Below are 16,585 nucleotides of genomic sequence, written 5' to 3'. Positions count from 1 at the left end.
CGCAAGGCTGGTCAGTTGTATTGTCACTGTGATAGTCGGTGCTTCCCTTCAGGGCCGGACCTAGAGGGGTGCAGGGCCCAGGACAAATCCCCCCTTTTCTGCCCTGCCCCCACTCCACCCCTTCCCCCAAGCCTCCACCCCTGTCCCATCTCTTCCAGTCCTGCACCTTCCTGCCCCATTCCTCTCCCTGCTCCTCCCCCTCCCCGCCCAGCGCCTCCTGCACCCCACTGAACAGCTGGTCACTGGCAAGTGGGAGGCGCTGAAGGGGAAGAGAAAGAGCTTGTCAGCAAGGCTTCAGGCACTGAGAGTTTGCCTGACCCCTCAGGGACACACTGTGAGGGGGTGTCCCAGGGATCTCTATGAAAGGAGCAGAACAGGATTTCCTTGGGGTGGGGAGAGAATTGAGAGTGTCTCAGGGGGTTGTACAGAGGTATTGCCCGGGTGAGGGACTGGCTAAAACACAGGCCTCGCTGTGAGCAGGATTTGAACGTGCACAGGGGAACCCTATTGGATTTCAACTCCAACGCCTTAACCACTCGGCCATCACAGCTGTGAGCACAAAACTGCCCCAATGCCAGAGAAACTGGTAAAGAATCACAATGCCCAGGTGTGAAGTCATCTGAACTACAGGATTCCCACCGCAAACCTGGCTCCCAAAGCACAGGGGGGGGATTGGGGGTTTGTTCTCTTTGCTTAGCAATGTGCAGTCGCTCATGCTCCAATACGTCTGTTAGTCTATAAGGTGCCACAGGACTCTTTGCTGCTTTTACAGATCCAGACTAACACGGCCCCTCTGATACTCCTAGTGACACTCTCCGATGGATCCCCATCCTCCACCCACCGTGAGGTAGGTAGGAGCGGATCATTATTATCCCTACTTGAAAGAGGGAGAAGCTAAGGCTGAGAAAGGAGAATTAACTTGTCTTAGGTCACACACTCAGCCAGTGGCAGAGTTGGGAATAGGACCCAAGACCCCTGATTTTCAAACTAACCATCAGACCTTGAATTTCACACATTGAATGACCTGAGTAAAGTGCTCTCGGATGAGCTCCAGACCAACAACAGTGCACAGTAATTATTCAGCAAGTATTTGAGGAGAACTGCAATGTTAGAGAGAATCATGAACTGCTCAGAGACCATTAATGCAGAGAAGCAGCAAAATTTGTCAAACGTATGACTGGTTCTGACTTATTTCCTTGGTCTTAAAAGAGAACAAGGACCTGAGTCTCCTCCCTGTCAATAACCCCCTGCTCAGCCAATCGGGGTAGAGACTGAGGACGGGAAGCTGAGGGTTCTCACCAGAGAGCCCAAAGGATGGCCCAGGTCACTGATGGGGATCACTGCCCGAGCACTATTTCAGCCCCACATTTTTGGGTGGACCTCCCACAGTGGGAGCTGCAGAGCACTCCCCTGCAACACACATACACACACACACACACACCGCTCCTGGTGTTGGGAGGGGACCAGATGAAAGGACAAAAGAAGCAAGAGACAAAGAGAAAGGAGGAAGGGATGGATGGAGGAAAAGGTGAAACAAAAAGGATAAACCCTAATGACCACAGTGATTCTATGGGACAAAATCCCAGGTGCGAAATAAAATTCTGCCTCCTTAAGTTCGTGTTTTCATTGCCTAGAATTCAACTGTCACCAGATGGATCAGACTGAACAGGTTTCAAACCTCGAGGAGGCTCTTACCTTCTAAACTGGGACGTCTGTTTTCTAGTAAAATCACTCAAAGGGAAGGAGAAAACTCGAAAGAGGTTCCTCCTGGCGCTCACGTCCGTGAACCCGAATACGCTCTCTGTCCTCAAAGAGAGACCTGGAGAAGGAGACTTGCTGAAGCAAAGCCACAGGGTCTCTGAGGTTTCCCTGGCCCCTCACCCCTCTCCTGCCTGGCTGATGTCAGCATCTCTCTGTGAGGTCACCACCTCCCCACCACCTTTGACCAATAGTCTGAGGTCCTGCAAAAAGCCTTTGTGATGTCACTGCCACACCCCTCCCTTGCTGGGCTAATGTCCTGCCCCTGGCCAGGCACTTTGGAGGTTTGAGCTACTCCCTGTGGATCACCCCACTCAAGGAGCGTTCGTTCTAGGCAGCAAGCCGGCTAGACAGGAAAACATCAGACGCTGCTCCCAATGCTACACTCAGTTTTTCAGAAATTAGTTGACTTTATGGCCAGAAGAGACCATTAGAGCATCTAATCTGACCCCTGCATATCACAGGCCTCCTGTATGACACCAGAGCTACTTTGGGGCAAACACATTCCAGAAAGGCATCTAGTCTTCATTAAATGACATCAGGAGATGGCAAATCCACCACTTTCCTTGGTAGCTTGTTCCTGTGGTGAATCATCCTCGCTGTTGAATATTTGCATCTTATTTGTAATATGAATTTGTCTTTTTTCACCGTCCAGCCACTGGGTCTTGTTATGCCTTTCTCTGCTAGATTCAAGAGCCCTTTCATATCCAATCTTTTGTCTCCATTAAGGCCCTTCAACACTTCAATGAAGTCACCTTTCAATCTTCTTTTGATAAGCTAAACAGGTTGAGCTTGTTCAATAGCTCACTAGAAGGCATTTTTCTCCAGGCCTCAGAACATTTATTGGCTCTGTTGGTGTCACTAGGCCTAAGTAAACCAAAGTTGTGACTGCAGGCCTGAGTGAACCAGAGGTCTTCCATGCTGTGAACTTTAACCAGCCCAAGGCTATGGCTACACTTAAACTTCAAAGCACTGCGCGGCAGCGCTTTGGCGCTAAGTGTAGTCAAAGCGCCAGCGCTGGGAGAAAACTCTCCCAGCGCTGTCCGTACTCCACCTCCCTGTGGGGAATAACGTACAGCGCTGGGAGCGCAGCTCCCAGTGCTGGGGCTTTGACCACACTGGCGCTTTGTAGCGCCGCAATTTGCAGCGCTGCAGAGGGTGTGTTTTCACACCCTGCTGCAGCGCTGCAAATTTGTAAGTGTAGCCAAGCCCTAAGATGCTAACAGACAGCAAGCAAAATGTGTAACTGTCAGCTGTCTCAGCTTGCAAATGCAGGAGTTTAAAACAGCAGAAGCGGCGGGGAGGAGGGGGAGAGGGGGGAGGAAAATCTGTATGTGTTTGTGCTGTAAAGGCCATAGATAAGCATGCGAATGAGAACTTTTCTAACACGCTGAAATGTAATGTTTAAAGTAACTGCTGTTGGGAAGGGAGGGGTGAGGGGGAAAACCAAACAAAAGGCTTACACAAACAAGTGGGGTATAAATGCTGGGACCCTGCCTGCGCACGGGTGTGCAGGATTTGAACATGCTTTTTCTCCCTGGCACCTTATTTGGGCTCAAATAAACCTGGTTTTGCTTCTCCACCCTGGTGTGTCAATTAGTGCTACGCACACCGGGCAATGAACCCTGCTGTTGCTCCGCCTCAGGCTCTTTGAGCTGGCAACAGCTCTTTGGTTATCAAACTCCTGAACTGCAGCTGGATGTGACTCTTGTTCTTCTGCACAGCACAGCTCCTGGAGAAGAGGGATCTGCAAATGTATATTCATATGATACCTTTGTTTAATTGATGAAAACATAAATTGACACTTTGAGGACTGAAACTGATTTCAGCTGATAGACAGCTTTGCTAGGTATTTATGCATTTGGACAGTGAAATGTTGAGTGTTTACATCCATATCAAGCACCCCTGTACAGTGGAGCTCCTGAACAGAATGGAGAATGAAAATGAACATGTTTTCCTTTTTTTAAAAAAAAGAAAGAAGGTTATAAGAAAACACTGGGGGTTGAATCAAGGACCACTTGATCTGCAATCAAGCACTTTACCACTCAGCTATACTCCCATGATGGCAAAAGCATGGACTCATGATCTCCAGGACTTTAAAGGACAGACCCTCCTTCATCGAGGTCCTTTGCCATTCCCAGGCTACAGATAGTTTTAAAAATGAGGTTTGATTAAACTTGTTAAATGTGGTAAACACCACAGCTTGCACACCCACTGATATAGCTTCTCCCACTGACATAGCTGCCATCTCTTGGGGAAGTGGATTAACTACCCACAGGAAAACTCTCTCCCTTTAGCATAGAGCAGTGGTTCTCAAACTGTGAGTCAGGACCCCAAAGTGGGTCATAACCCTGTTTTAATGGGGTCACCAGGGCTGGCATTAGACTTCTTGGCGCCTGGGCCTGAAGCCAAAAGTCTGAGCCCCACCACCCAGGGCTGAATCCCTCAAGCTCTGGTTTTGCCCTCCCCCAACTGGATAAGAGGGCACAGTGTGAAATGTTTGGGGACCACTGGTTTAGGGTGATGTTCTCAATCACTTCTATGAAGTCCAATAAAAGCTATTCCTCACCCACCTACCCGTCCATCAGGACCGACTAGGTATGTTCTGCTGCCCTTCACTCATGCAGGAAGGATAATAACATTTCATTCCACTCAATCCTAAAGTGATTTGTAACCTGCCACCAGCCAAAACTGGTCATTTTTGGGAAAGTGGCCCCATCATGCTGCATATCTAGGCAGAGTAGGTGTGTCTGTGCAAACACGGTCTGTTCCTGAAGTCTTTCCCCCAGCTCCTCACTAGATGTGAGGAGGGAGCTCATTCAGCCCTTGCTTCCACTTAGTATTTAAAAATGCCTTATTGCCCCTGTCTCTGCCGGCCTTAGATTTCTCCTCCTGTCCTTTTCTTTACAGTTCTGATGAGGTGGCCGAGTGGTTAAGGTGATGGACTGCTAATCCATTGTGCTCTGCATGCGTGGGTTCAAATCCCATCCTCATCGGATGCATTCAGTCTTCACCCATCCTTTATAGACAACCATCTCCCCCTTTGGTACAATGACCGATCAAACAATGGTACTTCTTGTAAACAGAAACTCAGAACTCCCTTACTTTAAATAAAATGTCTAAATCCCAGATTTCTAAAAAAAAAAAAAAATTATCTAGTTCTGTATTTCTTAGTTTTTATCTCAAAAGGGAACATCCTCCTCATCTCCCTCAACCACCCTGGCACCTCCCCAAATTATTAAAATATCCTCAACCGAGCAAGCCCAGAGCAGTGAACCAGAGCTAGTGTCTAGACCAAGCTGTTCTGAAAGAGGCAACTCAAACATTTTCTCCTGCTTCCCTTGGCAAGGTCTGACTGAGAAAACAAAATTCCCCAGACTGAAAATTTTCTGCTGAAACACCCATACTAGTCTGTTTGGGGACGTTGATTTGAATCTATTATTATTATTCTCTTCTGAATCAGTTCAGTTCAGTCTTTGTCCTCCAGGTGTGTTTGCAGCTGCTGAGTTGTGGGGGAGAGAGGCCAAGTCATGATGCCTCTTCCCCCCTTTCATAGTTTCTTCCAACTTGCTAGGAAGCTCCTTTGCTACGATGTGAGTCAAGCAGTGTCCATTGTCGCTGTGCTATCTCGGAGAAGTCTGCATTGTACACGGTTCCTGGGATAGTCCTTGGGAGTGTGGATCCCTTCAATGGACCAGCAGCGAGTCTGGCTCCTCCCTTGTCACACCTGAAAGGCTGGTGGGGGCATTTCCCAACCTCATAACATATCTCAGTAACACACACAGAGCAAAACTTCATAACTTCCCAACCAATGCGAGCACACACAATCCAACACGATATTAATGTTCAACAGATCAAGACTTTTGAAATGACACCTCACCAGGCAGACTTTGTACAAACCATCTCATCATTATATGAGAGTGGTGAATATGGGGCTTGCAGGTGCTGCTTTGAGCACAGCGTGCCACACCTGGGCTTCCATTGCAGTGGAGACGTACCCTTAGAGTCCATCTCTCCTGGGATAAAGATGGCAGAAGGGCTGGCCTGGGTCATCTGACTTGGGCTCCTGGAGCTAAAGCTGAGGGGCTAAAAACTGTGGTGCAGATATTTGTGTTCACACTGAAGCCTGGGCTCAGAAACCCTCACCCCTCATGGGGCCTCAGAGACTGGGCTCAAGCCCATATGTCTGCACTGTAATTTTATAGAGGTTGGGAGGGAGTTTAGCAAGTGGAAATGGTAAAACCACATTGAGGACTGGGCCACTGACCTATCAGCTCTTAACACCCAAACTTTCAGTAACTCTATTATCAGTGCCTGTGAGTGTAATTTAAGCCATAGGTCCATCTAGCTCTGAATCTTGTCTTCTGACAGTAGCCAATACCAGGTGTCCCAAAAGCCACTCCTCAAGGTACCAGTGGGAGTTGAACCCAGAATCTTTTGTTTACAGGACAGGTGCTTTAATCAGCTAAGCTATGACACCTGTGGTTATTTAAGCCATTGTGTCTGCCCACACCTGAATCTCTGCCAATCCCCACTGGGCCCTGACAAGCTTTGCTCATGTTTGGATTCTGTAAAGCAGAGGAGTAGGTGAAGTTTTGGTCCCAAGGTGTGTGTGTGATTCTTTAGACAGGTCTACACTACAAAATTAGGTTGGAGTAATTACATTACTTAGGCTGACAATGCAGTTATATTAACCTAATTCCAGTGTAAATAGCAGCTCAGCTGTCAGAACTTTCTGGAGCTATGAAAGGGGAGGTACCCAACCTCTGTAACAGGAATGCAAGGCAGGTGATTTCACGGCAGGCATGGTGGGATACTGGTGGAGGCCAGTTATGGTGATATAATGACCAGCAGCATTTACACTGACAATTTGTCACTTTGAGTTTGCTGCAAAAACCTCTAGACCTCTTGTCAAGGTGGTTTTATTTTGTCACCAAAAGAGGGAAGTTTTGTCACCAGACATGGCATTGCAGTGTGTGCACCAGCCACAAGCTGCTGACCGAGGGAGCATTGTGTGTTTTTCACATACCTGAGCAATATAATGATGCTGAAATACCTTTGTAGTGCAGACCTGGCCAAAGAGATATATATATATATATATATATATATATATATATACACACACACACACACACACACACACACACACACACACACACACACACACACACACACACACACACACACACACACACACACACACACACACACACACACACACACACACAGCTTGCAAGGAAAACCTCACCTGCTCCTCTGCTTTGCAGAATCCAGACACAAGCAAAGTTTGTCAGTCCCCAGTGGGGATGGCAGGGAGTCCACTGTGGGCAGACATGGTAGTTTAGCTACAGGCAGGCACCATGGCTTAGCTGCCTAAAGTGCCTGTCTTGTAAACAGGAAATCCTGGGTTCAACTCCCAGTGGTGACTTGTTGTGTAACTCTTGGAGCACCTGGTATTGGCTACTGTCAGAGGACAAAACACAGAGCTAGATGGGCCTTTGGTCCAGCCCAGTATGGCTGTTTAGATTATACTCACAAGCACTGATAACAGAATTACTGAAAGTTTGGGAGTTAAGAGCTGATAGGTCAGTGGTCCAGCTTCTCACAGATGACCCCCCTCCCTCTGGGACAGGGGCAGGTCTGGGCTCTCACAGCAAATGCTCATTGTGGCTGCCAGAATCTGTGAGCAGCTCATTTAGTTTCCACTGAGGGTTGCGTCCTGCTTCGGGCACCGTGTGTGAGAAAGAAAATCCTAAACCACCCTTTGAAATAACGAATGCAGCAGGACGTGTTATTGTCCCTGCCCCAAAGCAGACAGACCAATGGAGAACTGCCATTGAGTCCAGGGTAATACTCCACTGCCATTTTACCTTTTTTGCTTGCTAAACTCCCTCCCAACCTCGTGGGGTCCCAGAGCCCAGTATTGAGCTTGATCTGAGATGTCTACGGTGCAAATTTACCACCCCATGGCCCTAGCCTGGGAGCCTGCACTGGCACACGACAGCCGTAGGTGTTTCATTGCAGTGTGGACATAGCCTAGCATTATGTCTACACTGCCATTAACACACCCAAGTCACTATTCTCAAGCCCTGGGTCAGTTCATAGAATCATAGAATCATAGAATTCAAGATCAGAAGGGACCATTATGATCATCTAGTCTGACCTCCTGCAAGATGCAGGCCACATAAGCCGATCCACCCACTCCTTAGCAAGCGACCCCTGCCCCATGCTTCGGAGGAAGGCGAAAAACCTCCAGGGCCATTGCCAATCTTCCCTGGAGGAAAATTCCTTCCCGACCCCAAATATGGCGGTCAGCTGAACCCCGAGCATGCGGGCAAGACTCTCCAGCCAAACCCTCTGGAAAAGGTTATATCATACCATTGACCCATTGTACTATTTACCAGTGTGGCACTTAATTGACCTATTGACTAAGCCCGTTATCCTATCATACCATCCCCTCCATAAACTTATCTAGCTTAATCTTAAAGTCATGGAGGTCCTTCGCCCCCACTGTTTCCCTCGGTAGGCTGTTCCAGTATTGCACTCCCCTGATGGTTAGAAACCTTCGTCTAATTTCAAGCCTGAATTTCCTGACTGACAGTTTATATCCGTTTGTCCTCGTGTCCACATTAGCACTGAGCTGAAATAATTCTTCTCCTTCCCTGGTATTTATCCCTCTGATATATTTAAAGAGTGTAATCATATCTCCTCTTATCCTTCTTTTGGTTAATGAAAACAAACCGAGCTCCTCAAGTCTCCTTTCATACGAAAGGCCTTCCATTCCTCGGATCATTCTAGTGGCCCTTCTTTGTACCCGTTCGAGTTTGAATTCATCCTTCTTAAACATGGGAGACCAAAACTGCACACAATACTCCAAATGAGGTCTCACCAACGCCTTATATAACGGGACTAGCACCTCCTTATCCCTACTAGAAATACCTCGCCTAATGCAACCCAAGACCGCATTAGCTTTTTTAATGGCCACATCACATTGCCTACTCATAGTCATCCTGCGATCAACCAGGACTCCTAGGTCCTTCTCCTCCTCCGTTACTTCCAACTGGTGCGTCCCCAGCTTATAACTAAAGTTCTTGTTAGACATCCCTAAATGCATAACCTTACACTTCTCACTATTGAATTTCATCCTGTTACTAATACTCCAGTTTACAAGGTCATCTAAATCTCCTGGAGAATATCCCGATCCTCTTCCGAATTGGCAATACCCCCCAACTTGGTGTCATCCGCAAACTTTATCAGCCCACTCCTACTCTTGGTTCCCAGGTCAGCAATAAATAGATTGAATAAAATCGGACCCAAAACCGAGCCTTGAGGAACTCCACTGGTAACCCCCCTCCAACCGGACAGTTCCCCCTTCAATACTACCCTCTGCAGTCTCCCCTTTAACCAGCTCCTTATCCACCTCTGGATTTTCATTTCGATCCCCATCTTTTCCAATTTAACCAGTAATTCTTCATGCGGTACCGTATCAAACGCCTTACTGAAATCCAGATATATTAGATCCACCGCATTTCCCTTGTCTAAAAAATCTGTTACTTTCTCAAAGAAGGAGATCAAGTTGGTTTGGCACGATCTACCTTTCGTAAATCCATGCTGTAATCTATCCCAGTTGCCATCGGCCTCATGCTCCGGAACCACTCTCTCTTTTAAGATTTTTTCCATGACTTTGCATACTACAGATGTTAGACTAACAGGCCTATAATTCCCCGGGTCACTTTTTTTCCCCTTCTTGAATATAGGAACTACATTAGCTAATCTCCAGTCAGTCGGTACAATCCCCGAATTTAGGGATTTATTAAAGATTATCGCTAACGGGCTAGCAATATCCCTCGCCAATTCCCTTAATATTCTAGGATGAAGATTATCCGGGCCCCCCGATTTACTTCCGTTAAGCTGTTCAAGTTTGGCTTCTACCTCAGATACCGTAATGTCTACCCCCACATCTTCATTCCCATCGGTCCCTCTATCACTATTCCTTAGCCCTTCATTAGCCTCATTAAAGACCGAGGCAAAGTATTCGTTCAGATATTGTGCCATTCCAAGATTATCCCTAATCTCCACTCCGTTTAAAGTTTTAAGCGGTCCCACTTCTTCTTTCTTGGTTTTCTTCCTATTTATATGGCTAAAAAACCGTTTGCTATTGGTTTTAATCCCCTTCGCTAGGTCCATCTCCACTCGTCGCTTTGCCTTTCTCACAGCTTCCCTGCACCCTCTGACCTCAATAAGGTAGGTTTCTTTGCTGATCCCTCCCATTTTCCACTCCTGGTACGCTTTCTGCTTTTTCTTAATGACCCCTCTAAGACGCTTGCTCATCCAGCTCGGTCTAAAACTGCTACCTACGAGCCGTTTCCCCCTTCTCGGGATACATGCCTCTGACAACTCCTGCAACTTCAACCTGAAGTAACCCCAGGCGTCATCTGCCCTTAGATCCCTAAATATGTTATCCCAGTCCACTTCCCTAACTAGTCGCCTTAATTTAGTAAAATTAGCCCTTTTGAAATCATACACCCTAGTCTCAGATGCACTATTGATTATCCTCCCATTTATTTGGAAACGAATTAGCTCATGATCACTCGAGCCAAGGTTGTCCCCTACAACAATGTCCTCAACAAGGTCCTCGTTACTCACCAAAATCAAATCTAAAATGGCATCCCCCCTCGTCGGTTCAGCAACCACTTGATGAAGGAATTCATTAGCTATCACGTCTAGGAAAAGCTGAGCCCTATTATTATTACTAGCATTTGTTTCCCAATCTATATCCGGGAAGTTAAAGTCCCCCATTATCAAGCAGTTCCTATTAGTGTTTACCTCCTTAAAAACATTAAAGAGCTCTCTATCCATCTCTAAGCTAGATCCTGGCGGTCTATAGCACACCCCAATCACTATCCCGGGTGAGGCTCTGGTAGTTTTCTTCCCCAATGTGACCATTGCCCAAACAGACTCTGTATTGTCCGTTGCAGTGCTAGTTATCTCATTACATTTCACCTCATTATTGATATACAGTGCTACTCCCCCACCTTTACCTTTGCATCGGTCTTTCCTAAACAGCACATACCCTTCCATACCTGTACTCCAGTCATGGCTACCATTCCACCATGTTTCTGTTATTCCTACGATATCCGGTTTCAATTCCCGGACCAGGAGCTCCAGTTCCTCCATTTTGTTACCTAAGCTTCTTGCATTGGTGAACAAACATCCTAATTTTTCCTGTTGGGCTCCTCTCACTCTTTTCACCCAACTCGGTAGGGACACAGTACTTCCAGTATGACTTGTAGATCTAGTATCTGTCCCCCCCCTCTTCCTTACACGTAACCGCCCCCCTCTGGCTATATCTGTTGTTATCTTGTTGTCCTCACTCCCGATGGGAAAAGTTGGCGTGGCGCGCACTGGGACCGCTCCCGACCGGCTCCCCCCCGTGTCTAGTTGAAAGCTCTTTTAATCTGATGAGCCAGCCTCCCTCCTAGAAGTCTACTTCCTTCCCTACTTAGGTGGAGCCCATCCCTTGAGAACAGTTGTCTGTCCCCAAAAGCCTCCCAGTGCCCATACATCCCAAAGCCCTCCTTGTAACACCACTCCCTCAGCCAACTATTAATCGTCACGATCCTCTCACCCCTTTGGCGCCCTTCCCTAGGGACAGGTAGAATCCCACTGAAGATCACCTGAGCCTCAATTTCCTTGAGCGTCTTACCCAACCTGGCATAGTCTCCCTTGATCCTCTCTAGCGAGAATCTAGCTGTGTCATTCGTTCCTACATGAAGGATGATCAAAGGGTTCTTACCCGCTCCTCTTAGGATCCTTTTCAACCTCAGGTCCACATCCCGTATTTTAGCACCCGGTAGACAGCACACCCTTCTGTTCTCCGGATCGGCCCTGGTCACAGGCCTGTCCAACCTTCGCAGTATGGAATCCCCAATCACGTAGACCTGCCTTCGCCTGGGGACAGCACGGTCCTCTAACCTATCCCCCGTTCCCCCTGGTTGCAAGCTCCTTCCATTCCTATTATCCCTTGTGGTTCCCCTTAAGCCATCCTGTATCCTCCCTGGGCCCAAACTTGGTGCTACTTCCATCGACTCCTCCCCTTTTTCTATGGGACTGGCCGCTCGCCTCTTTTTCTTAGGCCTCCCAGTTGATTCAGGCTTGTGGGGCTTGTGCTGCAGGGTTATAAAATTACAGTGTAGACACTTGGGCTTGAGCCCAGCCTCCGAGACCCCATGAGGGGTGAGGGTCTCTGAGCCTGGGCTCCAGTCTGAGCTCCAGGATCCCAAATCAGCTCATCCAGGCCAACCGGGCCAGTGGGATTTTCTCACAGTCTAGATGCCCTCTCAGGGTATGTCTACACTGCAATGTAAGCCCAGGGTTAGCAGAAGTCATGTCAGCAGCCCCAACACATAAACGTAAACCATGAGGGAAAGACCCACCCCCCAGATAAGCTGGGCAGTGTACTTCTCCCTACGGTTCATAAGTCCAGCAAACAAAAGTCCTTTAACATGAGCCATCCCCTCTCTGCACCCCACTCACAGCTGTTGTCCTTAGTCAGTGCAAGCCCAGAGGTGCTTCTGTAGAGTTCACCTGCCATCCTGGGTGGAAAAGGGGGGAAATAAGAAGGCTCCATACTCACTATGTTGTCTAGGGACTCACTCATCTCTTCACAACCACCCTGTCCTAATGTTGGTCTGACACCTCAATTTTAGTATTGAGACCCAGAGCTTGGCCCACTTGGCTTTGGAACCCCTGTCCCTTGCCTAGCAAGTGCTATTGAATTGAGGGTGAGTCCCTCAATCGGGGTCTGCCAAGCACAGTTGTGCTGCCCTCGATTCACACAACAAGGATAACAACCCTTTATTTCTCCTGCCCCTGTAACATGGAGACTGGGAATCCAACACCAGCCACAAGTGATCATTTCGGCAAGCAACCCAACAGATTTCCAACATATTGTAAAATCCACATGCAGACTCCTACACGAAACCTTGCAAGAAAATCTTCCTGAGGGGGTCTGAAGCACCTGCTGCTGGAGGGAAGGAGGGAGCTGTGGGTTGGGATTGAGGAGCAGCGTGAGGAGAAGGGGCCTGTGGGTTGGGATTGAGGGGCACTGGGAATAGAAGGGGCCTGTGGGTTGGGATTGAGGGGCACTGGGAATAGGAGGGGGCTGTGGGTTGGGACAGAGGAGAAGGGTGAAGAGGAGCAGGCTCTGGTTGGGAGTGAGGAGCAGTGAGCATAGGAGGGACTGAGGGCTGGGATTGAGGGCACTGGGAAAAGAGGGGACATGGGTTTAGGCTGAAGAGCATCTTCATTTGGGGATCCAGCAGGACAGGGGAAGGCAGCAGGTGATTCTAATTCCTTAGGGATATTCAGTTGTGTTTATATATGTGTGTGTGTGTGCGTGCGCGCAGGGAAGGAACATGCTCTATGCCCAGAGACCTTTATTCCTCCAGGCTGCAAGGACAGAGGGCTGTCAGGAAGTTGCCCCTTCAAACCCACACACAAAAGGCCCTTCTGAGGAAAGGGAAAATCCTGAAGAGAAAAAGTAACAAAGAGGACATGAGAAAAACAGTTTAAGATCTTGGGAGTAGTTTATCACATGACCAGAGACTTGAACTGTGGACCCTCAGATTAAAAGTCTGATGCGCTACCAACTGAGCAAGAAACCAAACAAGTTGGTGTAGAGGAGAAACTAATCAAGAAAACAAGAGTGAAACAATAGGGGAAACCTGCTGCTCTCTCTGGCCCGGTCAATACTACGATTTTATATCAAATTTAGCAGCGTTAAATCACATTAACCCTGCACCCGTCCACACAATGAAGCCCTTTATATCGATATAAAGGGCTCTTAATACCAGTATCTGTACTCCTCCCCAACGAGGGGAGTAGCACTGAAATCGGTATTGCTATTTCGGATTAGGGTTAGTGTGGCCGCAATTCAATGGTATTGGCCTCTGGGGGCTATCCCACAGTGCACCATTGTGACCGCTCTGGACAGCAATCTGAACTTGGATGCACTGGCCAGGTTGACAGGAAAAGCCTCATGAACTTTTGAATTTCATTTCCTGTTTGCCCAGCGTGGAGCGCCGATCAGCACAGGTGACCATGCAGTCCCAGAATCCAAAAAGAGCTCCAGCATGGACCGTATGGGAGATACTGAAGCTGATCTCTGTATGGGGAGATGAATCTGTTCTATCAGAACTCCGTTCCAAAAGACAAAATGCCAAAGCATTTGAAAAAATCTCCAAGGCCATGATAGACAGAGGCCACAACAGGGACTCGACACAGTGCTGAAACTTAAGAGCTGAGAGCTGAGACAAGCGTACCAGAAAGCCAAAGAATGAAATGGATGCTCATGGAGGGAGGGGCAACTGACGTCTGTAGCTATCCCACAGTTCCTGCACTCTCCGAAAACCATTTGAATTATTGGCTGAGTTCCCAAAGCCTAAAGGGTCAAAAATATTGTCGCAGGTGGTTCAGGGTATATGTTGTCCCCCTCCCTCCCCATGAAAGCAAAGGGAAAAAATCATTTCTTGCCTTTTTTTCCAATGTCGCTGTATGTCTACTGGATGGTGCTGGCAGATATGGTGCTGCAGCACTACACAGCAGTGTCCCCTTCCCTTCTCTAGATGGTATGGTAGGGCTGATATCCCTCATCGTTGTCCCATGAGTGCTCCTGGCAGGTCTTGGTGAGGTCAGTTGGGGGTGCCTGGGCAAAAATGGGAATGATTCTCAGGTAATTCTCTTCTTTAAGCTTTGTCTAATGGAGATTCAGTCCTGCCTGGAATATCATAGCAGCTGGAGGCTTCTCTCCCCTCCCCACTTTGAACTCTACTTGCAGAGGCAATAAAGTCAGTGTTGTTTCAAATTCCTGCATTCTTTATTACTTCATCACACAAATGGGGGGATAACTGCCACGGTAGCCCAGAAGGGGTGGGGGAGGAGGGAAGCAATGGATGGGGTTGTTGCAGGGCACCCCTAGAATGGCATGCAGCCCATCATTTCTGCAGGATGTCTGGGGCTCTGAGCTGGAATGACCGTTTGTCTCTCTGGTTCTTTAGGAGGCTTGCCTGATAGTCTAGGCAGGACTGACTCTCCTTCAGACAAAACTTAAAGAAGAGAATGACCTGGGAGTCATTCCCATTTTTGTCCATATACTCCTGGCCAACCTCACCTAGGCTGGCCAGGAGCATCAGACAGCAGCAGACAGTACAGTATAACTGGTAACTATCATTGTAAACTTGCAAAGCAGCAGATGGTACAGTATGGCTGGTAACCATCTTTGTTAACTTGCAAAAGCAAGGGAATGCTGCTGTGTAGTGTTACAGTACGCGTCTGTCAGCACCATCCAGTAGACATAAAGTGACGGTGACAAAAGGCTGAACGGGTTCCATGATTGCTGTGCTATGGTGTCTGCTCAGGCAATCCAGGGAAAAGGGCGCAAAATGATTGTCTGCCGTTGATTTCACAGAGGGAGGATTGACTGATGACATTTACTCAGAATCACCCGCGATGCTGTTTTTGCCCCATCATGCACTGGTATCTCAACCCAGAATTCCAATGGGTGGGGGAGACTGTGGGAACTGTGGGATAGCTACCCACAGTGCAATGCTCCAGAAATCGATGCTAACCTCGGTACATGGACCCACACCACCGAATTAATGTGCTTAGTGTGGCCGCGTGCACTTGACTTTATATAATATGTTTCCAAAAACCGGTTTCTGTAAAATCGGAATAATCCCATAGTGTAGACATACCCTGAGACAGCTTTAGAACCCTCTACCCACTATACGGCCAAGAGACAGCTACTCTCAGATCCTGTGTGGATTGTCTGATGTGCTTGGGGCCAAGAGCAAACTGTGTACCCCTGCCAGAGCAGGAGAAGTAAAAATAGGGGCTTCCCAAAAAATGGGACAGGAAGAAGAGAGAAGTGGAGAGGCAAATGGAAAAGGAAAAGAACATGCAGACACAGGACCCTACCTAAATACTGAAATATATTACAAGAAAAAAAAGAGAGAGCAGCATAAAGAAATCTTTAAACTCTTTCAGTAAGTACTGAACTAGAAACTTCTAAAACACCATTTTCACACTACCTTTACTTTTTTTAAAGAGAACTGAAGAAAAGCTTTAAACAAGTTCAGATAATACAAAAAAAAGCCAAAACATTTATTTTTAAACTTGTTTTATAAGGACTAACTACTCAGTCTGTGCTCTTTTCCTCTCAGCTTCCCAAAAGGAAAACAAGAACACTCATCAATAGCAGACAGCAGATACATTAAAGCAATACTATCCACTCACTTCATGCTCAGAAAAGAACACTTTAACTCATTCTCGTGGTTAGCGAGATCATACACTTTCAACCACACTTCTCTAGTTACAAACTATAGAAATGATCCCTGAAAGTACAGTCTTAACAAAACTGTCCTCGGCTACACATCCAGGCTAATATGCACAAGCTTTCTTCCCACGGTGAATGTTTTCATACAATGGGTTTCACCCCCAGCGAATTAAAGAACAAAAATCTAAAACCAGGTCCCCATTTCATTAAAGCACAATTGAGACAGCTTTAGCACACTGGCCATTAGAAGATGTTTATGTCGCTATTTACAGAAACACACCTCCTGATTAGCATGTGGAGCTCCTAGCAACTAATCAAACCCTCTTGCTTTGCCATACCTCTCACAGGCTCCTCCGTACCACATGACAGCTTGTCAGGCATAGACAATGCGGACAGGTCAGCCTTATCTAGCATGCTCCGCAGCTGTTTCTCTCTGGCTTGCTCTCAAATTCATCTGCACTAGACGTTTTTGCAGGGTTCTATGTTACCGGT

At 47.5% G+C, this 16,585-nt stretch overlaps 1 protein-coding gene and 3 non-coding genes across 4 annotated transcripts in view; 1 reads left to right on the top strand and 3 right to left on the bottom strand.

The window, feature by feature from the left end:
- Positions 1 to 16,585, bottom strand: part of LOC120385078 (zinc finger protein 850-like) — a gene marked incomplete at its 5' end in the record, with an annotated part of 387,202 nt that overhangs the window by 58,700 nt on the left and 311,917 nt on the right. The gene's annotated exons all lie outside the window — the stretch shown is intronic.
- Positions 469 to 550, bottom strand: TRNAS-UGA. The gene has a single exon. It is a non-coding gene; the product is annotated as a tRNA-Ser (tRNA).
- TRNAS-GCU lies at positions 4,673 to 4,754 on the top strand. The gene has a single exon. It is a non-coding gene; the product is annotated as a tRNA-Ser (tRNA).
- On the bottom strand, positions 15,951 to 16,167 carry LOC120385247. The gene has a single exon (XR_005589371.1). It is a non-coding gene; the product is annotated as a small nucleolar RNA U3 (small nucleolar RNA).

Source organism: Mauremys reevesii, linkage group 17 (assembly GCF_016161935.1).
Source record: "Mauremys reevesii isolate NIE-2019 linkage group 17, ASM1616193v1, whole genome shotgun sequence".
NCBI classification, from domain to species: Eukaryota; Metazoa; Chordata; order Testudines; family Geoemydidae; genus Mauremys; species Mauremys reevesii.
This window is presented reverse-complemented; position numbering and strand designations above follow the sequence as displayed.